This window comes from Triticum aestivum, chromosome 3D (assembly GCF_018294505.1).
Source record: "Triticum aestivum cultivar Chinese Spring chromosome 3D, IWGSC CS RefSeq v2.1, whole genome shotgun sequence".
NCBI lineage: Eukaryota > Viridiplantae > Streptophyta > Magnoliopsida > Poales > Poaceae > Triticum > Triticum aestivum.
In genome coordinates, this window is record NC_057802.1 from 577,315,840 (window position 1) to 577,342,807 (window position 26,968).

Genomic DNA, 26,968 nt, shown 5'->3' on the forward strand with positions numbered 1-26,968 from the left:
TGCAAGCTACAAGACTACACTCTGGAAACAATTGAGCTGATCGGGGTTGGTCATCTTGAAATATATTGTTACCATAAGGACCACGGCAACGGCCACTTGAAGATAATGCCGAGTTGTCATCGCGGGTTGGTTCTCACAATCGTCCCCAAATGAGGTTTGTTGTTAAGTGCACAATGAAAGTTACATGCACCTGATCTGGATATCTGATGGGATTGCTTGCTTTTCGCCACGGATGTCACCAGCATATTGACATCTATGTATCCGAATAATTTTATTTCAGTAAATTATGCATCGAGGCTTAATTTGTACAGTTTGTCTAATTCACATCTAGATTTTTTTTAAGGATGTCACATCTAAGCTTTCACAAATATATGATGCAACAATAAAAAACAAAAACTAGAAAAAAAATAGACCACAAACAAAGTGAACATCAGTTTAGATGTGACATAACTAGTCACATCTAGACGTGTCCTAGACAGACCCTAATTTGTATATGGTCCCATACATGTATGTATTGTTCAGTTTTTGTTTCCCAATCTACCACTTACCACAATGAACACCATTTTATTTACGCCCCAACTCATCTTTGCCGCTACCCAAGTTGTGGTTGGATCGTTAGGACAATAGTATCTTGGGCCCATCAGGTCCAAGTCCTGCTGCTCGCATATTCTTGAATTTATTTATTTCGGGAATTTCGGCGATGCTTTTTCAGTGTGAGAAGATGTTTTCGTCGATTGCAAGGTGCCTCAGGTGACTTCGTCAATCTTAAGATAATATGTCGATCGGCTAAGTCTCTCGGATGTGCTCATAGAGGTAGGGTGTGGGTGTGTGTGTTCATAGGGGGGAGTGTACCTGTGTATATATGAGCACCTGTGTTTGTCTGTGTTATACAAAAAAAAAAACTCATCTTTGTCGTGCTCTTGGGTACTCCCTCCTGTATTTACATCAAAAGTTGACCATGAATTTAGTTAGCAAAATACAAGTTATATCTATTAATTAGATTCACATCTAATTTTTTTAAATAATTTTTGTTATATACACCCATCGTTCTAAAATGTTCGGTGTATAAGTTTTTTTAAAGTCAAACATATTCATGTTTGACCAAGTTTTTAGATAAAAATATCAATATCTACAGTACCAAATTTGTATCATTAGATTCATCGTGAAAAGAAATTTCATATTTATTTAATTTGTTTTGTAGATGCTGATGTTTTTCTATAATCTTGATCAAACATTCATAAGTTTGACTTACACGAAAATAATTCAACTATAATGTGTTGATCAAATTCATGGTTAAAATATGACCCAAAATACAAGTGATCCTTACGTGCAGGGTACCTCTTAAATTGCCGAACACATGTAAGTTGTGTCAGACCGATTTTTTGTGCAAACTTCAAGACTACACTCTGGAAACAATCTTGATATTTATTGTATGAAGGACAGCAGCAACTACTTGACGGTGAAGCCGAGTTGCCACCGCGGGTTGGTTTTGACCATCGTCCCCAAATGAGCTTTCGTAAGTGCACAGCATGATCTTCGAAAAATAATAGTGCTCGGTGAAAACTACGCCCACTTGATCTGGATATCAAATCATGCATGGATGCTGATGCGGTCTATCCATTTATGCACTTTCTTTAGGCCCCAGTCCATCTTTTGTTGTACTCTAATGACCTCTTATATTGCCGAATCCATGAGGTTGTGCCACCGGGTGTAATTGTTCATCATATCATACAAAAGCTTCTTTACTTCAATACATGTCCAGCTCATAAGTCTAAAATTGAATTTAAGAAATTCACCCAACTGAACCATGCACCGCGTTGATTGCTTCACTTGGTTGACACATGTTCCCGTGGGTGCACACATACCTTATCTATTCGCTAGAAACATCTCCTGACCCCCCTCGTTTTACACTGTTCCTCGCCTCACCTCTTTCGCCATCGTGAAATCTTCTCTTCCACCTCGTACTACCCTTCCCCATGCCCTCCACGTGCCTCCCAAAAAAGTGAGGAAGAGAGCAAGTGCCCCCATGGTGGGATCATGCTGCTGCAAACCTTGTCTGTTCTGCGAGCCAGGGGTGGCGGAGTTGCGAACATAGACGTTGTAGCACGGGGCGTCCAAGTTGCGAGCATGGACACCGATGGACGGCGGGATGATGCGAGTTGATGTTGTTGCACAAACCAGTGGCCGTTGCTGCAAAGAGGGTCGTCATCATGTTGTCGATGACCCTTGTTTCAACAGTGCCAACGTGTCATTGTGTTGTGAACCAGTGTTTGTAAGCCGGTGATGTGGGGGGTGTTGTCAAGGACCGATGGTGTTGCAAGGGTCGTTGGTGTTGCAGCTGGTGCTGCGGAGGGCCATCGATGTTACAAGATGCCACCGACGAGCCGGTGCTACAAGGGGTTGTCGTATTCTAATGTTGTTAGCCGATGCGACACGACACCACTGGCGAGTCGATGTTGTGAGGCCCCGCTGCTACAAGTGGTACACGCACCGCTACGAGGACTTGCAACAAATGATGCTGACTATCGGGTGCAGGATGCCTACTGTTGCTGCAAAGGGGCACCATTAAGTGATGCATGGGGCCAACCCACCGGTGCTCCAAGCAACATCACTGTACCATAGGAGGATGAGCAGGGACTGCCGCTAAGGTACGTGTTGCTGCAAGCCAACAGGTTTGTTGTTTATTGCTAATGGTGCCGACGTTCCGAGCCATGGCTTTTCATGATAGTGCATTGCGACATGCATATACATTGTAGATATCGGCAATACTATCGAGGACGGCGACACTTGACGCTGTGTTGCAGCAGGTGATCTGCATCTTTGCCGGCGAGCACATCTCCAGAGCGCGGGAACATCAGGTGAAGAGCGGGAACGGGGAGATAGGTGATATGCGAGACATAGATGCTGCAAAGGTGTGGGAGAGGGGATGTGGAGAGGGACGACCCAGTACGTCACACAATCACTTTCTGTGACAACATCAGACAACTCACAACCTTGCTGATCCCTTGCCAGGATTAGCGTGAAGATGGGCCAAAACATGAAGTACATCATGTAAACTAATCATCAAGACATGATTTCAATTGCCAAACCTGAATTATTTTCGTAGATTGAAGCGTGTAACAGCCCATGGTAATGCCCTCATTACAAATTGATTGTTATTTCTTTTTGCATCAACATCATGCTGCACTTAATTAAGAAATATTTTAGAGATTTTATTAAACCCTAAGCCTTATTTTGTATTGCTATTCTCTTAAATGGTGAAATAATAAACCCTTCGCCTTTTGATATTCTGCATCAAGGCTCACCTTAACACTTCGCAGCTGGCCATGCTACATTACCATGACTAGTGGCTCGGGCGCCACCTTGTGGCGCCTCATGAGGCAGAATGTGTGCACTATTCGAGCTTTCATACTTGTAAACGTCTCTGTATGGCAGCATGTGTAATTCAACAAAAAGAAGAGGTAGTCCAGATCAGCATACTGGTTAAAAATATACCGTATATTGTGGGTCATCAAACGATCGCGTATACTTGTGGGTCGTCAAACATGAATGAGAATATTCATTATGTTGTGATAGTAATATTTGAAACATATTCTGTAGATATACAATAATGAAACACAATAAATCATATCTGTTTTCAATTTAAGTTATCATATTATTATCCAAATATTCATGTTCCATACAACCAAATTTAAGTAAATTTATTGCAAAACAATCCCGCAACAACGTGCCAGGTATCATCTTTTTTTTTTACTATTTACTTTAGGGCAAAGCCCCATAGCCTCAAATCATATTAAAAAGGGTCCAAAGAATAGTCTACAAATATATACAGAAAGAAGGGGGTGTGGGAGGGGGTAGTTGCATGACTTACATGTAGACTAGGGCCTATAAAGTTATCTGCATGTCTAAGGCAGAGAAGAAGTCCAAGCCATAAGAGAGGGCTTTATAGCAGATTTTAACCTATGAGCCATGAGAGAGATATGATGAATAAACTTCCTTCTCCATGATGCAAAGTAGGCCTCTCATGTCTGAAACCATTTCCTAACTATCCATATGTTACATGCAGCAACTAGAGCCACTTCCATGAATAAAGGAAATCCCTACTAGCAGCAACAAGACATTCTTGGTATTACAAACCAAGCCCCCATGAAATTGCATGCAAAAAAGAGATTATCTCTGGTCTCCACCTGATGTTTGGGACACAATACATAGAAATTCTCATCATCCTCAGATCTCCAATGTCTGCGAAGAAGCATATTTCTTGAGTTCAGTCGATCATTGAGTAGAAGCCATCCATATTTGGAAGTCAAAACTATTGGTTAAATAAAAAAATTCATGTGATTTTTGCAGTGAGAGGTAATCCTCATTAAAGACAATCCGGCAAAAGGAAAATGACAAGGATGGAAGAAATGTTGCTTTTGCGATGAAGATAAAACATTACATCGCATCTTCTCTTTCCTGTTTGGTTGCCACATCTATGTGGCGATAAATTTGGGTATCATATAACTTGTCGCCCTCAAGTAGCATAATCAATTTGTTTGGGAGCTGGTTGGTTGGACATATCAGAGTGGGAGTTTGTGCCTTATTGTGGGCAATATGGGATTTCCATAATCACATTATTTTTAGTTAAACAAATACTCAAAAATATTGCTTGCTGTCCTTAGATCTATCACATGGATCCATACGTGGTCATTACCTCATCATGTGGACGTTCAGGAGCACATGGCCTTTTAGTTCAACCATTTGGATATGGTCGCACGGGAATTACTCAGTCGATTTGACTAGTGTGCCATTGATAGAATATGTGAATGAGTCATGTAATCTTCTATTCCAACAGGTTGTGATCCTTTTTTGTACATTTTTCTTAAAAAAATTCAACGTTTGACTTCTATTCAATAATTATGATTGTATGGATCACAATGATGTAGAGATGGGGCTATCCCCTTTCCGATATTTCTCCAGCTCGATCTTTATTTCTTGTTGAGATTTCACTCTTGCTCAATCCGTGAATACTGCGTGCGATGCATATCGCTAACCAACGAATAGCCTTGCTAATACCTACTAATTAAACTAGGCCTAATCATTTATTTTGAAGCTACACCGCTAGAGGGATACTATGTACCAGCACATGAGGCCCTTGTAAAAGATTTGACACAACTTTTTATTCTTCCTTTACCTATGCCTCCCATGCCTGCATACTTGATGTGATTTCCCCTTGAAGATAAACAAGGTGAAAATGTCATTCCACCAAGTTTCTTTCATAGCTTTAGCACATGATAGATGATATTGGAAGACTTTAGAGATTTTTTGGCACAACTACAAACGGGACAATAGAGGAAGATCCTTCCGTCTCGATGACAAATGAAAAGTTCCAGATGTATATATGTAGCCCTCAAGTTTTCTTATAAGGTGGAGGTGATGCTTGTTTCTAGGCTAGTTGTTAGGTAGGATAAGTAATAGAGCTACAGCTTCAATGGCACCTACTATCGATGCCATTTCTGCACTTGTTTTGGGTGAGGTTATATTGGTAAAGGTAAATAGATAGTAGATTTAAGGCATGCCACTATATCAATGTGTAGCTCACCGTAAAAATGACGAGGCAGATTTAGTCTAGAACAAGGTTTTGTAGCTTCGCCTAGTTGACATTGTAGCAGTGACAACAGCTGCCAACAAGTAGTGTGGAGTAGTCATACTCATAATATATTACTGAATTTAAAAAATGTTCAGAAATGTTACATATCTTCATGAGTTTTTAATGACTGTGAATTTGTTAAATTTCACAACATCTATTTTTCTAAAACTTAGAAATTTTTCACAAATCCTTACAAAAGTTTATGTATTCTAATATTGTTAACAAATTTTAAAATATTCACATTTTTTCTAAAATATGGAAAACTTTTGCTAATTTAAAATGGTACTCTTTTATAGTGTGATCTATGATTTACGATAAACCCACGCAGGAGGGAAATCATGAGCAGAGGACGAGAAAACTTCCACTGTAAAGATGAATTAGGTATAATGTGGAAGCCAACAATGAGTGCTTTAAATTCCAAATTTCAACATTCGGATATGAGAGAACTTATAGACCAAATAGTATAAAAACCCATTCCAGACAACCCTCTCACTTTGCTAACTATCTCAAATATGCCATATAAAGCCTAGACAATGTTTCACTAGATACCAACATGAATTCCAAACGGTGAACAAGTGTTACACTTATGAACCATATTGAATATACAAGTCTAGAGAGGATTCTAATTTTGTTTTCATAGTACGACACAAATGATACTTTTGCCCATATCAGCACATGGCAAAAAGGGCTATGATTCTGTTGGACCATGATCTTGTAGAATCTTGTTGTCTCGAGGAGTAGCGATGTTTAGTTAATTTTGCATGTTTAACTTTATGCAAATGATTTGTTTCCGTATGCCTCCCATTCATAATGGATTGCATAGCTCTAATTAGTCATAACTCCCCCCTCCTCTTTCTCTCCCTTACTCTGTCTGTGTGTTCTTGTTGGTTTGGCACTCAGCATTATCGTGATAACATGGCTATGAGGCTACCATTAGAAGACTACAGAGGCGGAGCGTCCTTTATAAGGATAGCTTTGTTGAGTGTAGAGAAGGTTGGTGAGTGTATTGGTTATTTATCTGTTGTTGTAACCAACTCTCGGAATTTGCGTCATACCGGAGCTTTAATTCCTCTCTTTTTTCTGCAGGTTTTAGTTCCTCTTTATCCAAAGAGATTTGGCAACATATGTATGTGTAATCTACTCCATTGTCCTTTCTTTCAACCCAGAGACTACAATCACACCCATCTAACAAACACAAACCTTGTATAAACCTTCTCATCCAGACATACAAGACTGGACATACACGTTTGATTAAACAAATTATGCTACTGTATTTTTACAATAACAGATACAACCACTCAGTTTGCTACTATTTCTTGAGTTTCCTTGTTCCTCCCACTATGCATAGAATAGAGGAGGTAAAAGTAAAACGCGCAACATGAAGGTTGCCATATCGGGGTTTCTATGATGGGAGCTAGGGAGTTGCATGTGGGCCTGGCCTATGTATGGTTTTGGCTGGTTTTCTTCGGTAGGCACTCTAGCCGAACAATGGAATGCATAAAGGCAGAGGGAATGGGAAAAGAAGTGTTACTTTTATTTTCATTTTCCCCTTAAAAGATAGACTTTGAAATAGGAGTATTGGAATAATGCTGAATTCAAAGATTTATTTCTTTCTATAGTATAAGAAAAACAATTTATTTCTATTTCTATAGTATAAGAAAAACAAATAGTATAAGAAAAACAAATCGAATCAAATTCATGGATTTACCACGACCTCGGTACTATGTCTGGTTTTCGTGCTGTTTTTTATTTTTATTTTTGGTGAAATATTTTTTATTTTTTTACTTTCTAAAGACTAAAAACAGTTTCATGTATATATTAAAAATTTAATATATCGGAAAATTTCTCAAGAAAATAGTTAACAATTTTACAAAGTGTTCATGATTTTTAAAATGTTTCTCATGTTTTTAAAATTGACATGAGTTTAAAATGTTCATGAATTTTTAAAAAGAATGTGGAATTATAAATTTCGCAAAGAACAAAAATATTTGCAAATTTCAATGTTCACAATGTTAAAAATCTTTAGCAGCTTTAATTTTTTTGTGAATTGAAGAACATTCAAAATACTATTTTTTGAGAATTTAGAAAAGTTCATAAATTTTAGTAAAGCTGGGAACTTCAAAGATATTGATAAACTTTTTTTGCAAGAATAGAGAAAATTTCACATTAAAAAAATATCCATGAATTTGAAATGGTACTTTTATAGAGTTGACTCTATCATCTGTTGAAACCCCAATGGGAAAAATATCGAGCAGAGGGAGAGCAATCTTCCACTACGAGGATGAATTAAGTGCAAGGTGTAAACCAAGAAGCAAGTGAAGATTCAAATTTCCAAATTTAATAATGAGATCTTGATGGGTGTGTAGATCAAATAGTCTTAAACAACTTAGGAGAAAACCCTCTTCTCAAACGAAATTGTTGTGCACACGATTGTTTGACAAACAATTTTTGCATGATGCTCCCATCGATGGCTGCTGCATGCAAAACATACGTGATAAACGGCTGTAGTTCTCGGTCGTCTGAAAATCATGCACAAACGGTCGCCCGTGTAGCAGTGCTCCTTCTCAAATAGCCTATATACAACCAAAATAATGCTTTGCATGATAAAACAGCTAAATTTGATTCCAAACGGTGAATAAGAGCTACACTTTTCACATTTACACTATGTAATGAATACATGGTGCAATATGCGAATTAGTATTTTTTTTTACTCCTAGTACAACACTTGTACAATACAAATTGTATTCCCAATCAAGCCGGAACATGGCAAAGTGCTATGATTCTGTTGGACCATGGTCGAGTAGAATCTTGTTCTCTCCAGAACCAATGATGTTGAGCTGATTTTGCAAGCTGGCCATTATTTGCAGATGATTTTTTTTGTATGCCTGCAATTCATACCAGATTACATCGCTCCAGCCCATCATAACTGTAACACCTCTCTCTCTCTCTCTAGAGAGAGAGAGAGTGTGTGTGCGTGTGAGAGAGAGAGAAGAATTCATCTAGCTACTAGCTATGTACACGTCAGGTCTGTGGTGAACTACTCACGCATCATCGGAAGACAACAAGGATGATGTAGCAGCCCTCCGTGATGGATTTCCCTCCGGAAGAGTGCCGAAAAAGTCCTTTGGGTGGTCTCTATTGGTGTCTGGGCGAAGCTGGGTCGTGGGACTGCTTTGAGTCATAGTTCGACCTACAGTAGTTCCTGGGTGGAGAAGCCCCGGGAGTTCAATGGCCACAAATTCCCTAGCTACTTCGGCAAGCGGTCTGACCGATTTGTGTGCAAGCTACAAGACTACACACTGAAAACTATTGCGCGGATCGGGGGAGATCATCTTGGGATTTATTGTACGAATAAGGACAACGTAGAATCCTTGCCGATTATGCCCAGTTGTCACCGCGAGCTGGGTCTGATCCTCGTCCCAAATGAGCTTTTGTGACTGCATAATGATCTTCCAGAATCCTGAAAATAGAAGTGCACTATGTTCACTTGACCTGGATATCAGTTGACATTGGTATTGCCTTTTGTCACGTATGTCGCCAACATATTGGCATCAATCCGCATATAGTTATTCCAATAAATCATGTATTTGGTTCATTTGGCGAGTATTACAAGTCGAGCGGTGCTGCAAAGGGGCGGCATTCGGTGCTGCATGGGGGCAACCCGCTGTGGGTGTATTAGCAATTTTTGATTAACTTAATCCATGAATAAATCATGATGCTAGCAAAAATAGCATGAAGCTCATACCAGAATATAAATATGTGAGCACGTACCGAAAATAGAACCAAAACATCTATGAAGACAGTAAGCACGCCTAGCATATGAAGGAAGTAAATAAGGGATGAACATATCATACACTCTAGTAGGCCAGGCTAAAGCGGCAGTGGCGGCGGCTTCCTCCGCATTCTTCTTCTTAGCGGGGCGGCGTCCGCCATGTCCTCATTGCCGGGGAAGTAGTCAAAGATGAGGACGAGAAGACGAACATGGAGTAGTCGCTCCGCAAAAACCTTACCTCACATCTCCTAGTGCGGGGTCGTAAAGAGCGGGGACCCGAAGGCCTACTCTCCCAAACTTCCATGCAGGTGGGATGGGACAGGATCGCCGGAAGCAGCAACGGTGAGTGAATGTCAGTGACGGCTAGGGTTATGCGCGAGGAGGCTATGCAAGTGTGTCGGCTAGCTTGGTCAATGCCTCCAATATCATAGTCCATTTGTTAGGGGGTCATGAGCCTTGGCTTAGGCCCATGGCCGAGTCAACAATAACCCACAATCCAAGGTCTTAGATTAGTGGCCTCTCCATTAGCGACTCATAATTAATCTCTAGTTAATTATTCATTCCTGATCAACAAAAAAAAGGCAGACACATGACATAGGTCTTAGCTCAACTCAGATCGTTCATGAAACACAACGCACGGGTGGGCAAGGTGTCGCGTGGAAAGGTGGGCGACAGAAGAATAACGCGCATGTAACACTCGTCTTCTCAAGCTTCAATAGCATGTGAAAGAGAAATCTTTATTAAGAGGTCTTAACTTTCCTTCACTAGCGTGGTGGGACTAAACTTTCAACCATGTCATGACACCCCACATGGGCCTTAGAGATTAACTACAAATATTGTTTATATGGGCCCAATGCCTATCTATAATTCAACGACCCCCCACAGGTTCTCGGAAGCACATTATGCGGCCCTTTGTTTTAAACACTATTTTGATATATCCAAATTTCAAGTGGGGCACTAGTAGAAAAAGGGTCAAATGTCAAGCACATTCGTGCCGATTTGGTTTTGAGCCGGCACTAATGTGTGCATTAGTGCCGGTTCGAACGGCTATGCATGAATGCCGGTTCGTGTTGAACCTTAATACCGGTTCGTGCCACGAACCGGTACTAAAGGGGTGGTGGCAGGCTGGCGTCAGGCCGGGGCCCCACGATCACCTTTAGTACCGGTTCGTGGCACAAACCGGTACTAAAGGGCTAACCTTTAGTACCGGTTCGTGCCATGAACCGGGACTAAAGGGGTCTGACCTATAGTCCCGGTTGGAGACACAAACCGGGACTATAGGGCAATTTTCAAACTCTACCCCCCTGTGGACCGCCTTTTCAGTTTTAGAAAAAACAAAAGAAAATGATGGAAATGTCAAAAAAATAAAATAAAATAAGTTTCCTATGTGATATGTGGTCTAGTTGTTGGGAAAATTTATAAATATGAATTTCGACTTTATTTGCAAAATCTCTCTGGAATTTGTAAAATGGGCATAACTTTTGCGTACGAACTCGGATTAAAAAGTTTTTTATATGAAAAATCATCAACTCGAAAAGTTACATCCTGTGGAAAAAAAGTTACGGGGCTTTTAAGATCTAGAGTGGAAAAAAATGGAAAAAATTTCAAACTTGGTCAAATCTAGTCAAACTGTGGTCAAACTAATTATTCTAGAATATTAGTGTTACTAAATAATTATTTTAGTTTTTTTGAATTTTGATCAAATCTGGTCAAACTGTGGTCAAACAATGGTCAAACTAATTATTCAAGAAATATTAGTGTTACTAAATAATTATTGTTTTTTAAAACAATAGTTTCAAACTCAAACAGTGAAATGTGTGACTTCATGCTCAAGCTAAATTCCTGAGGGTTAATAGGATTGACATCTTACTATTGCCGGAAAACAACAAGTGCAGACTTGGAAACGAGGGAGAATAAAACCCGGAAGTTAAGCGTGGTCAGGCTGGAGTAGTGAGAGGATGGGTGACCGTTCGGGAAGTTAGATGATTTGGAATGAGTGATCCACACTTGAGTAGTTAAGAGGGGTGATTAGAGACTAAATCATCAAATAATTCAGAAAATTGAAAATCGAAAAAAGTCGATTTTTTCCAAAATTTTTAGAAATTTTTTTCAAAAAAAACCTTTAGTACCGGTTGGTAACACCAACCGGTACTAAAGGTACCCCATACCACAGCGCGAGCTCACGCCACGTGGTGGGCCTTTAGTGACGGTTCGTGCCGAACCGGTATTAAAGGGGGGGGGGGCTTTAGTCTCCACTCCATAGTGCCGGTTGCAGAACCGGCACTAAAGGCCCTTTACGAACCGGTGATAAAGGCCTGTTCTGCACTAGTGGGGATCGGTTAAGGTTCAACATCCACCTAGAGCAAAGTGTTACACTTCTCCACAACTGAACAATCGACTATGCCTTGAATTGTCAGTTGTCGCGAAGAAGTTTAAATGATTGGCTGGCAAAGGTTAACGCCACTGGTGGAGCATATTAGCCACACTTTTGACCTATTCATGAGCTTTTTATATATTACCCTATCTCAGAGGTTGTGACAAGCAGTCTTATAGCTTGTTTTTCATCCTATTTCATGAGATTTCCAATCACATAGGTTGGGTTACCACCAGGGCAACTCATGTGGATCTCATACCCCTCTCTCCAAATGCAATTTTTATCACAGTTCGTGACCGTTGTTTAGTGAAGGGTTTTCCCAGATTCTTAGCTAATTGGATGTAATCCAATGCTATTACTCAGAGTTTCTTAAATTGTCCTTTGATATCTTTGCCTTGACAATTACTTTCAAATTATCATAGTTCATAAGGATAGCCAGAATTGTCTTTTTAACCATCGGCAATTCCATCAAAAAAGTTGTGAAAGCCTTCCACTTATGTACAAGATTTATCTATTGTTGTGAGTTCTGCTTCCATTATTGACTTCATTAAGATAGTCTACTGGTAAGACTTGTAGGAAACAGCGCCACCACCAAGGATAAACATCTATCCACTTTTGGCTTTCCTCTCATTAGTATCAGAGGTCCAATTCGCATCAATATATCCTTCAAGTACCGTTGGGTATCCGGCATAGTGAAGTCTGTAGCTGACAGTACATCTCAGATTTCGCATAAGTCTTTCAACGAGTGCACAAGACAGGGTCGCACGATCTGACAGAGGGCGAACCATGCTCGACATATTCCTCCGTCTTTGCATCATTGGCCCTTGGTTGATGCTTCTCCTCTTGAGCGCCGAGGGGGAGGGGGTTAATAAAGATGCACAACACTAGTGCATCCTCGGCGTGGAAAAGAGCATCGTTAAGAGAATAAATGTGGGGGTCGCAGAAGGGAATCGACAAAGACTCACCACAATCGCGCGTCCTCGTCGGTGGTGCTGGCTGCGGCGGGGAGCAACGCGCGTATGGAGGCATCCTCCATGCCCGCCATGACGGCGTGGGAGAGCAGGCGACCCTCAGCCTTTTCCCGCGAAAACACCTCAAGCCGGTCCATGCGGACCCAGAGCGCGGCGGCCTAGTGCTCGGTGTCAAAACTCTGCTCGGTGTCGATTAGGAGCGTGCGGATGGAGGCAGCCTTGCTGCCCATCGTGGCAGCTTGAGTAAGTAGGCGTGCTCGATTCCGCCCACGACAACATCTCGTGTCGGTTGCCGCGGACCCCAGAGTGCCTGTCGTTGGCGAGCAGCGCGTGTGTAGTTTGCCTTCATTCCCGCCACGGCAGCGCGGGCGAGCAAGCACGCTTGCCTCGGCTTATGAAAGCATCGTGTGTCGTCGTCGCGGACTCCAGAGTGTGGTGGCCTGGTGCTCGTCGTCGGTGAGGAGCGCGCAAATGGAGGCGGCAACTAAACCCTGTCGTGCTTCGACACCCGCCCACTATCGGACCTGAACTGGAGTAAGACATGCGGCGGGGGAGGATAGCGTCCACGGCGATGAAACTTTTTACCGAACGATTTCCAGCGCTAACCAGTCTCCTCTCCATGCCTCAAGATTAGTGCCCCTAATCCAATGGGGTAGATAGGACTTTCGCTATCCACCTCTAAAAATCTGACATGAGATTATTACCCTTCTGGATTGTTTTAAAGCCACCAATAAAAATGTACACAGACCAATCAGTACCATCAGATCATTCCCACCTCCTAAAATCCAAGAGTCTACGTTACTCTGATGGTCTGCCATTACATCTAACGGCTTAGATTGTATGTTCTGCCATGGTCTGCCATCGTGTTACCGCTACCCGTCCCCCCGGTTGGATGAGGCTACGACTGTTCCTCAGATCATGCCAAGGGTGCATTGTCCCAATCAATCCTTAAATCACGCCTCCTGATCGATCCACGCCACTGTCCAAGTCGTAGCAGGTCGGTCCACAAATCCCCTCGCGCGTCCTGATCAAGCACGAGGGGTCCCAGCGCATGGCGTCCTGGAAGGACCATGAGGGCGGGGGCATCTCAACCACAACGTGTGTTGATGCCGCTGCACGCCTCGGCGAGCGCTGCGATCAGATCCTCGGCGGTCGCGCCTCCTTCCGTGAAGCACTCCGACTGTAACTCGGCGGCGACCTAGGCACGACGCCGGTCAACCCGCCCAAGCACTCCGCAGCCTTTCAGATAGGGTCTCGGATTTTTTATGCACCGTAGGTAGGATTTTGGGTTTACTCCACGCTATCGATCCTGTCGGTTGTTAATTCATCTCGAGGCCTGAACCAGTTTGCGGATGTCACCCACAAGGAGTTTAACGCCGGCTATCTAGGACTGAGCACCGGTTTAGTAGGCACCGGGGGGCAGCCGCACGCTCCGAGGACGGCGTTCAGGTATGAGAGTGCCGTGGACCTGCCCGGGATGTGAACTGGAGGAAGAAGGGGGCCATGACGCTGGTCAAGAACCAGGGGAAATGCGGTAAGGAGACAAGACACTCTCTGAACACTGCCTTCCACGCCGTTCATCTCAGGCTTTCAGTTAGCACATTGTAGACCATCTATCTGAAATTGTATTGCAGGAAGCTGCTGGGCCTACTCGACCGTGGTGGTCGTGGAGGGGATGAACCAGATTATGATTGGCAGGCTTGAGTCGCTGTCGGACCAGGAGCTGATGGACTGTGACAACACTTTCGACCATGGCTGCGGAGGGGGGCCTCATGGACTTCGCCTACGCCTACATCGTGGTCGTGGAGAACCAGGGGATCCACACCTCATGGAGGAGGGCAACTACAAGGAGAAACAGGTTGGCACTTGGCACGGGGAATAAACTAACAAACTCTCTAGATGAAATTCAGTTGCACTAGCTTTTTGTTACTCTAACAGTGGGCATTAATTTCCTTCATTTGATCCCGTGCTCAGCCGTGCGGCCGTGCCCCACTCCAAAGTTGTCACCATAAACGGACGTGCTGGAGAACAGCGAGATGAGCCTGCTGAAAGTGCTGGTGCACCAGGCCGTCAGCGTGGGCATCACTGCAGGGAGCAGAGACTTCCAGTTGTACAAAGGGGTAAACAAAATGATCAAGTGTTATCTACCCTGGGCAGTGCGGCATGGTACAAAAGAACAACTGACAGGGTGTGTGTGACTTGAGTGCAGGGGGTGTTTGAAGGAACGTGTGAGACTCGCCTCGATCATGTGCTAACGGCCGTCTCATCCCGCGGGCACAACCCATCATCATGAAGAACTCATCACTAGTAGAAAAAGGGTCATCTGTCCCGGTTGGTAAGGGCCTTTTGTCCCGGTTTTTGAACCGGGACTAAAGGGTCGTTACTAATGCCCTAACCCCCGGTTCTTGCACGAACCGGGACAGATGGGCCTCCACGTGGCCGGTGCGGCGAGCCCAGGCAGGAGGGCCTTTGGTCCCGGTTTTTTTTAGGGGGGGGGGGGGGGGTTGAGGGTTTTGGGGGGTTAATTTAGGTATTTCATATATTGTGTTAGCTAGCTAATTAATAGAGAGAAGTGTCCTCTCTTATCTCCGTGCTTGGTCGACGCTACGTACTATAGAGAGCACTAGACACGCTAGCTAGTAAGCAAATGAAGGAAACAGAAGATCGTCATGAACATATGCATACAGAGAGAAGTGATATCGACCACCTCTCCTTCTCCGAGAGATTGGTCGAACAACAAGTTCTCGTATATCTATCCGACACTACCGGCTACATATATACAATAATTATCTCTTACAATATAATCTCCTAATTAAATTATAAGAACATAGGGTCCACATAGTATTCTCCGTTTTCAGCGATCACATGGTCAAGGAAGAATGCCGCCAATTCCTCTTGAATTGCTCGCGTACGATCTGGTGCTAGGAGTTCATCCCGCATCCGAAAGATCTAATTTGAAGAAGGGGGTATATATATATATATATATATATATATATATATATATATATATATATATATATATATATATGAAACTCAACACAAATGATGGTAATAAAATAAAATTGTGAATATTATTGCTTACGCACTTCATATTGTTCGTCAGAGTAGCCCCGCTACTGGTCGTGTGGCGGATGGACTCGTAAACGTAGTATCCACAGGAATCATTCCCTTGTTCCTGCCACAACCACTTTACAAGAAATAGAGGTCAATCAAACTGATAAGCAAGCATGCTAAATGGTATTGATGAAAGTAGCGCTCGAATCACTAGGAGATGCGCGGAACATGCTACTATAGTACTTACTTTCGGGTGTCTAAATTGCAGCTTCTTCGGCAGTCCCGGAGCTTTTTTGGTGAATTTTCTCCAAACCCTGCCAGACAAAGAAAACAATTACTTGATATCAAGAAATGAACAAAGTTGCTGATATGGTGGATAATGATCGATTTAACTTACTTCTCGAGCATTTGAGTCATGTCCGCATAGTCCTGGGGATCTTTTCGTCTCGAGTCTAAGACGGTTACTACTCCCTGCTCATGCTTAATCTCTAGGAGAATATAGTGGAAGCTGCGCACGCATGCATAAGTCATCAATTACATTATTATAACCTGGACTAATAAGGGAAACCGAATATGCACAAGACAGTAACACTCACTTGAAGTTGTAAGGAAAGAGTATTATATCTTTGTTTTCATTCATTACCAACGATCGTAGCAAGTTGGCCTCAGTATTTTCGGCATGATATTTAACCTCAGTTGCATCTATGAGATTTGTGTTAATGAACCCAATATCACCGATTTGTCTTTTCTTCAATTCGGCGATCTTCAATCTGCATAATATAGTGAGGATAATTATAAATACATGCAATGAAAGAGCTGACCTATATAGAGAGACTTAATGACAGAAGTAGTACTACTTACAGACAGTAGCAAGTGACCGTTGATTTATCGAGGGCCTTTTGATTGAAAAACTGGAAGAACTCCTCAAATGGAACATTCAACAGTTCAATTCCGACGAGGTCATGCTCCTCTTTAACTCTCAGCGTCAAAGTATTCCTCCCCTCAAATGGAACATTCAACAGTTCAACTCCAACGAGGTCATGCTCCTCTTTAACTCTCAGATAAATACATGGAAGTATTCATCGAACACCTCATGTGCATAGGAGGTGAGCTAGAGCACCACAAAGCCATCCCCTCGCCGGCTAGAGAAAAACAGAGCACTGGAGTGCTCTGCTCGCGGGCGAGGGGTATATATAGGCACCTCATTGGTCCCGGTTCGTGGCATGAACCGGGACTAAAGGGCAGCCTGTGGTCCTGGTTCAAGCCACCAACCGGGTCCAATGGTGGTGGGCCAGGAGCGAGGCCCATTGGTCCCGGTTCGTCCCACCAACCGGGGCCAAAGGGGCCAAACGAACCGGGACAAATGCCCCCACGAGGCCCGGCAGGCCCCTGGCCTCACGAACCGGGACCAGTGCCCCCATTGGTCCCGGTTCTGGACTGAACCGGGACTAATGGGCTGACCCGGCCTGAACCAAAGCCCTCTTTTCTACTAGTGCATCGGCGGGGGCTGGGGCGAGCAAGGGTACTTAAGGATCAATAGGGGCACCGAGAGACCCGAGGGCGTCTGTGACATCTTCAGGATTGCCTCGTACCCTACCAAGAACAACGGTACGGGCTGGGGGTGGGGGGCCTGATTTTGTCGGCAACATAGATATCTTTACCAAAGTTGGGACTAATAGGCTTACACAGATTGCACATTCTGTGGTCCAGCCGTCCCAAATTGCTTTCATGCCAGACAGAAACATCCTAGAAGGGGTTGTGGTTTTGCATGAAATGCTCCATGAAATCCACACCAAAAAACTTGACGGGAGGTTTTCAAAGTGGGTTTTGAGAAAGCGTACGACAAGGTCAAATGACCTTTTCTTCAGCAGCCTTTGCGTATGAAAGGTTTCGATCAGGCCTGGAGAGACCAGGTAGATTCATTCACGCAAAAAGGGAGTGTTGGAATTAAGGTTAATGATGATATAGGTCATTACTTTCAGACACACAAGGGCTTGCGACAAGGAGATCCGATGTCGCCGATTCTATTCAACATTGTCGTAGATATGTTGACAATCTTAATAGGAAGGGCCAACACTAGTAGAAAACAGGGCATACGTCCGGGCCAGATAAGTCCATTAGTCCTGGTTCGCTCTCGAACCGGTACCCATGGGCCCATTTGTCACGGTTCGTGAGGCCAGGGGCCTGCCGGGCCTCGTGGGGCCATTGATCCCGGTTCGTCTGGCCCCTTTGGTCCCGGTTGGCGGCACGAACCGGGACCAATGGGCCCCGCTCCTGGCCCACCACCATTGGTACCGGTTTGTGGCCTGAACCGGTACCAAAGCATTGTCTTTCGGGCCGGGTCAGGCCACAAACATGTACCAATCCAGCCAGGGAGAGGGCTTTTGTGTGTAAAACATTAAATGCGAAAGGAATTTTCATAAAATAAATAAAAAAGCAAAAAAGACAAGAAAATAAATAAGTAGAAACAAAATCAAATAAATAATTAGAAACAGAAAAACTTTAATAAATAAGTAGAAACAAAATAAACTTTAATAATGTAAAATAAATAAACTATAATAAAATAAATAAAAATAGCAACAGCAGGTAGAAACAAAATAAAATAAATAAAGCAAAAAAGAAAGAATTTTCATAAAATAAATAAAAGAAGCAAAAAAGAAAAGAAAATAAGTAAGTAGAAACAAAATAAACTTTAATAAATAAGTAAAAACAAAATGAACTTTTATAAAACCTGTAGTATTATTGAAACTAAAATTATATAAAATTTATCAACTAAAATTATCAAAGTATTTTCTGTTCAAAACAGTAAAAGAAAAAAGAATTTTCATAAAGAAATTTTTTGTTAGAAACTTTAATAGCACTAACAGAAACTAGTGATTCACAGAAATTTCAAAAACTAGCGATTCACACAAATTTAAAAAAATTCAAATTTAAACTATTCAAATTGGAAAACAAATGGCACTAACAGAAAGTTTATAATTTTTATTACCTAAAAGCAAAAGGAACTAAAAAATAAAGCAAAAAACAAAAGAAAATAAATAATGCAAAAAACAGAAGAAAAAAAACTGGGGAAAATAAAAAAAAATGCCACCTACTGGGCCACTACGGCCTGAATACGACTAGAAAACCTACCATGGGCCAAGATTCAGGCCCGCAGAAGGCCGAGTAGGCCCAACAGGCATAGCAGTGACAATTAGGCCCGTAAGCCTGCAATCGAGAGGAGCTCCAGAGGGGTGCGGCAGTGGGGCTTATAAACCACTGCGCGCCACTCTCAACTAGCAAGGTGGGACTAAAGTTTTGGCCACGGGCAGCACGAGCTTTGGTCCCGGTTGGTGGCACCAACCGGGACTAAAGGGGTGAATTGGTCCCGGTTGGTGCTATGAACCGGTACCAATGCACCCCTTTGGTCCCGGTTGGTGCCACCAACTGGGACCAAAGGCCTCAGCTTCCCGCGCTTTGGGCTGCTTGTGACGCCCTCGATTCAATCGTACACTAATCATACACGCAAATGTTCTAGGGTAACGCGACAGAAAACAAAAATTTTCCGACCTACGCACCAGCCCAGGACCACTATGGAGACTTCATACATGGTTTGATCTTTTTCGTTACCGACTCGTAGCGCAGCGGGAAGTAGAGTCGATGACGATCGGCGGTGCAAATCCCCGCAGCTAGGATTTACAACCTCCCAACCGCGAGGATGTATACCCTCATCTGCTCCTCGGACAGCCCTCCGGGAGGCGGTCGAACAGCCCCCCGGACGGAGTCGCGGACAGCCCTTCGGAAGGACCTTCGAAACTCGAACGGTCACTCGGACTGCCCTTCGGGAGCACCTTCGAAACTCGGACGGTCACACGGACAGCCCTTCGGGAGGCACTCACGAACTAAGACCGAAACTACGATCTCTCTACAGAGTTGCACACATACGGTGTCATCTATCCGGCAGGGCTTCGCCGTCCAGCACTAGTTCCTGCCGGAACCCAGACAGCCTTTCGGCTCTACGAAACTATTTCGCTGGGAGGGAGAGAAGAAGCCAGATAATGCATGGCATGTGTATGAGAGCAAGGGATGAGAGTGGAGGGCTGCCCCTCCACCTCTATTTATAAGAAATCCCAAGGGGTAGGGTGGTTTTACAAGAAAACCAAAAACCCACATGAAATGGAGTCCTTCCCAAGGACCTAAAGAGTGAAAACAAGGGACAAGTGGGGCCCCATGGATGAGCTGCACCCATGAACGTCCCACCCCTCGTGGGCCCCCCCAAAAGGAGGTTCCCACCCTTCCATGTCATCCCTAGATCTTTTGGGCAAAACCCCAAAAGGTGGCTTTCCATAAAATATCCCAAAAAGCACTTTCACTATTCACGACGACATTTTTCAGCGTCCGTTCGAACTGAAAATATTTATGTGGGCTTAGAAAATTTCCAGTACCCACCAAAATGATTTTCAAAGCATTCCGAAACAATTCCGGTTTAATGATTTTCATCTGCGAAAAGCATCTGAAGTGGTTCCGGCAGCTCCGGAGCATATCCGGTTATTATTCCGGAAAATTCCAGAAAGCTTCGAGAATGATTCTGTCACCCTCCAAGAATTATCATGCATGTGCCGAAACCAATTTGACTTAATGGTATCCCCTGAAACAACTTTTCAGTTTCACCGAAACTCATCCGATGACCTCTCTCTGCGGAACCTTTTCCGTTGTCCGAAACTTTTCCGGTGTCCGAAACTTTTTCGGTGATTTTCTCTCAGACTCCTTGTCTAGTATTCAACAGATAGATAACCCTTAAGCGTGTGACCGTATAGGTTCGGTGAAGTATAGACATGACCGGAACCCTTTCCGATCAATGATCAACATCGGAGCCGTGGACACCCATATTGACCCCTATACCCACACGAATGAATATTCGAGTGAACCTCCAGTTGCCGTGTGCTATTCCTGTTGCTTCACGATATGTTACAAATACCCGAGGTGAGACATGTTGGCATTCCCGTGGATCAACAACTTGTCCACTATGCTAGTTACCTCGTTACCGGTATTGTTCTTTTTCCTCGTTACCGTGTTCCGGCATCCCGGTGATCAAATCACAAAGTGTCTGGCCAGACGATGATGGATACCGTAACACCGAGAGGGCCCAGAGATATCTCTCCATCGTCGGAGGAGAAAATCCCAATCTTGAGCTGTCAAGTTACTTGACATACTTTTCCATGAACCCGTAAGCCGCCGTAATAGCCACCCATTTACGGATGACGTTTAACAAACCCCAAAGTTCATGAAGCAAGCATGAAGAAACTCGATACTCTCATGGTCTAAGGAATCATGCAAACGTTAACCATCTCTGTGTTATTTACCATTAACTTCTGATGAATGAATCTCATAGCATAACATCAATCCGGGTCGATTCAACACAAATGTTCTCTTAACATTGTGCCCTCAAAGTTGCTGGCATAGACATGCCCATGATTGGGAAAACATAATCATCATGCAACACTTGAGCTATTCTTAGAGGCATGACTAGGAATACATTTTCTCGTTTATTATTCCACACGTGCACATGGGTTTTCCCCAGAGCCTTTATGGATATACGGGCTCGGGAACCACAGCAGTTATAGCATGGAACATAAACATAATAATGATCATGGAGATAAATAATAGCATTTATTATTGCCTCTAGGGCATATCTCCTACAGACTCCTACTTGCACTAGAGTCAATAATCTAGTTTAATGCTAATGCACTTCACACCTATGACACACTAGTGTAAATATGCTTCGCTTGTGGTATAGCCTGATGTCCAACGGAACTGACGACTTCAGCTCCGTGTGTATCTTTGCATATCCTCGCGTTTTCACGCTTTTACAAAATTCATATTTTGTGCGGACATGGCTTTGTATATATGTGAATCATTGGTCGAAACCTGATTCCTCAGACTGAGTTATGGAGCAGCTATCTGCAATAGTGTCCCATTGACCAAAGCCTTCTTGGAACCATACTAAGTTCATGAATGAACTATATGATTCAACATCTTGTTTATCACTTCCAAAGCGTCAACATACTTAGTCATTTGTTATAGAATTCGCCACAGTATCCTGTTGGGAACAATTTCCAACTACCGTGCCACCATATTGTGTATTACACAAAACCCTTAACTTAAATAAAAAATCGCATGGAGAAAAGATGAAGACTGTATCGATGTAACATTTTACAACGAACTCTTCATGATCTCCGCTTGTGAGAAAACATATCATCAGTACTTACTCTAGTACTCAATGACATCTTTCACTGTTGTCCCACGATCAGTACTTTGATCACTTTAGTATCCATACTCGCAACACCTTGGGACTATCGGACATATCTGGTTGTTTTACATACCATGTAATACATGATTAATCCAAACACAAAAGTGTGTGGAATCTGCATCATGTATTTTGCTCATCAGTGTTTTGGGACACTGATTCTTGCAAAAACTCTTTCCATGTGACTTCGGCAAGAATCACTCCTTGTTGTTCTTAGTGCTAAACGGTTTTAGCATCTTGTCAATATGTATTTATTTCTTAGCCCTATTAGGTAAATCTATCTCCATAGATCATTATGCCTAATATTGAGGCTATTTAGCCTAAGCACTTCATCAAAAATCTATTTTCAAATGAAGTCCTAATTCGTGTCAAGAAATTTATTTCCAATTAACAATGTGTCTAGCACACAAGGTTTTTAGAAATATTATTATGCTCCCACTTACTTTCTTGAATTACAAGCATCTTCGTTACCCATTGATGAAGTCAAACCCTTTGACCATTTCATCAAAGCACGAAGATTCCAACTCCATTTTGCTCTCTTCTGTTCATTGCTGGAACTCTGAAGTTTGCACCCTTACTAGCATCCTCTGGATAGACAAAATGCCTTGGACTGTAACACATGCAAGTCCTTGGTTTCATTTCCATCATATGGAAATCCTATTGTCATCCATGTTTCATATCTCATGATTAAAATATGTATTAATTGCTAGTTCAACCCGAACCGACTTTAAGCATCGCTACGATGAAAACAACCTCATCGTAGTCAGCTCTTGAACTTGTTATTTCAACAAGTCGAGCTTTATGGATAAAACATTTTTATCCATATAAGTTTTAACTTCCATAAATATTCGTTAGAATCTAAGTCTTCCGAAAGGTGTATCAAGGTTTTAATCTTGAATCACTTATATGGAAACTAACTCGGGTTGTATTGGCATTTAGCCAATTCCGGAGTCAGGGCCCATCAACGCTTCCTTGTGTATCGTAGGTATAATATTGTCTAACAACAATATCTCGTTTGCGCACCTGAGAGGTTTGCACGAGCCTTGCCTACGTGGTTCAGCTGCAAGTTCGACCGAAGTTCATACATTTTATTGTAGAGACTTCTGTATCAGTCGCAGTAGGAAACTCTGGAATTACTTCCAAGGTCTCTTTCCTTTGATCTGATGACGAAGATACTGTTTATCTCGTCGAGTTGCACTATTCTCCCACTCACCTTTTTGAAAGAACCATTCTCTTTAAAAGCACACCATTTCACGGCAAAACGATTTGCCTCGGTATAGTGAGGGAGGAATACCCAACATTTTGGTATAACCTACAAAGTAGCACTTGTCTGATTTGGAATAGGTTTGTAACCTTTTACACGAGCCCCATATTCCAAATGTTAAGAAAAGATATAACATGGTTGGGCGTACCATACCATGGCTTCATTTCAACAGACCCGATGTAGCTCTTTTCAGTGTAAAAGCCGCAGTCTCTAAAGCATCACTTTAAAAGGGATAATGGCAAATTTATTTATGTCATCTTTGACCTTACCATGTCATAAATGGTTAGATTACATCTCCACGGACTTTCCACTTGCAGTGGTGTTCCGGGAGGTGCAAGTTATGAAACCCCTTTCACAACTCATCAGACATTCGCTAAACATGTAACTCAAATATTCCTTTGTGCAATCAAATTGCAGAAACATAATTTTCTTGTTACAACAACTTCTACTTCATTTTTGAAAAACTTTCGAATGATTTCAAAAGATCCAGACTTACGTCTCATCAAGTAAATATCCATATATCTACTTGAGTCATTTCTGAAGATAAATAAATCCACCACTTGCAACAACATTTATTGAACTACAGACATCAAAATGTATGATCACCAATAAGTTTGTTGCTCGTTCCTTATGGCTTGTGAACAGTATTTCAGTCACTTCACTTTTGGGAGAAAAGTTGCAAGTGTCAGATGATTCAAAATCAAACGACTTCAAAATCCATCATAATGGAATTTTCCATGCGGGTTTCTCCAATGTGACCAAATGCAGTGCCACACATGTGTGGTATTCTCATAGTCTTGCGACATTTAGCGTCAGTGTTATGGATGTATCATTTTACCATCAATATTCATAACATACATCCCATCTTGGATGGAAGCATGGCCCTTCATGTTATTCATAATACTGAACAACAATTGTTCTTTTATGAACAACCCTTTTGCAATAAACATTGTGCAATGGGCTACAGTGTAAGAAACTCTAAAATGAATTATGAAAGTAAACATAGAGGTAATATATTAATATCATTATTCATAACATACATCTCATTCATAATGAAAGTATGGCCCTTATGTTTATTCATAATACTGAACATCAAAAGTTCTCTTATGAACAACCTTCTTGCAAGATACCTTATGCAAAGGGCTAGAGTGTGAGAAACTCTAAAATGAATTATGAAATAAAATACATAGGTAATACACCGATGGAAGGTATAGTAACTTTTACTATGTTCCCAACATGTATTAAAACCACATTCCTGGCTAGTCTTTTTAGGCCATAGTAGCTCTTACATTGATTCGCAACAGAATGCAATCGAGCGGGTATCTTTGTGATTAACTCACAATACCCAAGAATTAGTGATTAACATGTTTAACCATAATTCCCAAGAACTATATCTTTGACCAGCCTACTATACATCAAAAACTTGTATGACATTCATACATGAGCTGGATATTCCAGCCATCTTTCTTTCTGCCTTTAGACTTCTAACAGTTTAACTTTTAGTATTTCTCCTACTCGCAAAAGAAGCACCCAACTTAAGAGTGGCGTTAGCCCCGGACTTCCTAGGCGTGTAAGTCATACTAACACCCTTTGGACACTTCCTTTCTCTTTAAGTTGTTGTTTTATTCACCTTTCATTATATGACAGGCGTTCTTCTGGATCCCTTTCCCAACAGTCAAATGCATAGTAAACACTTTTACTAACACTTGCAAACAAACATTGCTTTGTTTGTATCTGAAAATAATTTTCAGTTCCATGAATATCATATAACTATCCCAACTTTCGAAGTTTGGGTTTCATGGAAGCAAACATATTCCACTTGACCGTAACAGAATTCTAGCTTTTGGATCGAAGGACGAGAGTCACATGATCCATAGCATTAGCGGGAGGATACAGAAAGCATGCGATAGGACAAAGTCCTTCTCGGCACTTTTGAGGACAATCCTCACATTACATTACCAATCGTAAAGTTTTAACCAGATATTTAACAACTATTCAATTTTAACAGGGAAGGTGGAAACGCGAGCCATTATTCTACAACTATTTTGCAAGAAACACTTAGATAGTGTTCATAATTAATTGCACTAAGAATTAAACATGTTAATTCAATAGTGCGCTCCTACTCAAATCAATATCTCTCAAACTTAATTATGAGTGATACAAGACCCACATTTCGATATAATGCCATTGATGTAACACAACTGATGACGAAAAATCTCAACCGGTAGGCCAACTTGCCAATCACATCTTTATGTGACTCTTGTTCATCTTTCGATGCTTGTGTTCCGAGCTCATGACGGTCATGCCTGAACGTCAAGATAACCAAGTGATCTCGCTGCGAGGTCTCAACTCACCCACCTCACACTTCTCTAATCGTTCGTACCCGTGTGACACGGCGCACCCCGAAAAGATAGGTGCCGTGATGGTGCTACACTTGGGAGAACACTAACTACTTTGATATTTTTGTGAGATATCACCCTAATAAAAAGCGACTACCGCGCAATCAAGAAGGGTGCATCATAAGGGATAAACATCTCAGGCAATTCATAATAGCATGATATGGTATAGCCCTTTCTGACGGAGAAGTCTTTCATTTCTTCGTCTTCGGCATTTGCGTCGGCGTTCACCTTCGCTAAGTTTGCCACCACCTTGTCGATGCACCGGATAATATTGCTATCTCTGTAGCTAATAAAATAAGTGCATTACTTAAGGTTGACACGCAGGTCAATAAAGTGACAATCATATGGCTCCAGCCATCATGCTGAATCATGACACGCAGGTCATGTTAATCAATTTACATCATATAGTTATCTCGTACATAATCAAATTATTATGAGCACTGCTATACCACATCATATGCATATGCAAACCCTCCTGCAAAACAAAGTTAGACGTCTCTAATCGGTTCATGCAAAAACTTGTTTTACGTGGCTTCTAAGGTTTCGAAACAAACCGAAGCTACCAACGTCCATCGTCAAGTATGATAATTCAAGCGCTAGATTAACTTATCGGGGTGTATGAAACACGAGATAATAAAATCTCGAGCCCCACACTGAACTTCGTCATACGCATGACCCCTGTGCAGATCATATCTGCATTGCCCTTTAGTTTGCGAAACATCCATCTTTCTTTGACTAAAGTGGAACCCAAAGAACTGTTAGCACTTTGTTGATCTGTCAATCAGCATGCTCAGGAGCAGCATGAAAGGATCGCGGATTGCCAGAACTTTGTCAGATTCCACAATGCTGTCAAGATCAGGACTACACAAATTTCATCTGCTACCCGCACAAATAATTTTCAGTAATAGAACTCATCTAGTACCTAATTATATTGCGAAACACCCATACATCTCCATGTATTCTAGATCGCAACCTGCATCTACGCATAACACGGCTCATGATGCCACTGTAGGGTAACGCGACAAAAAACAAAAAAATTCTGACCTACGCACCAGCCCAGGACCACTATGGAGACTGCATACATGGTTTGATCTTTTTCGTTACCGACTCGTAGCGGAGCGGGGAGTAGAGTCGATGACGATCGGCGGTGCAAATCCCCGCAGCTAGGATTTACAACCTCCCAACCGCGAGGATGTATACCCTCATCTGCTCCTCG

At 42.3% G+C, this 26,968-nt stretch overlaps 1 pseudogene; it reads left to right on the plus strand.

Annotated features, from left to right (window-relative positions):
- Positions 1-13,800: 13,800 nt before the first annotated feature.
- LOC123076560 (cysteine protease XCP1-like) lies at positions 13,801-17,437 on the plus strand (annotated as a pseudogene).
- Positions 17,438-26,968: the final 9,531 nt, after the last annotated feature.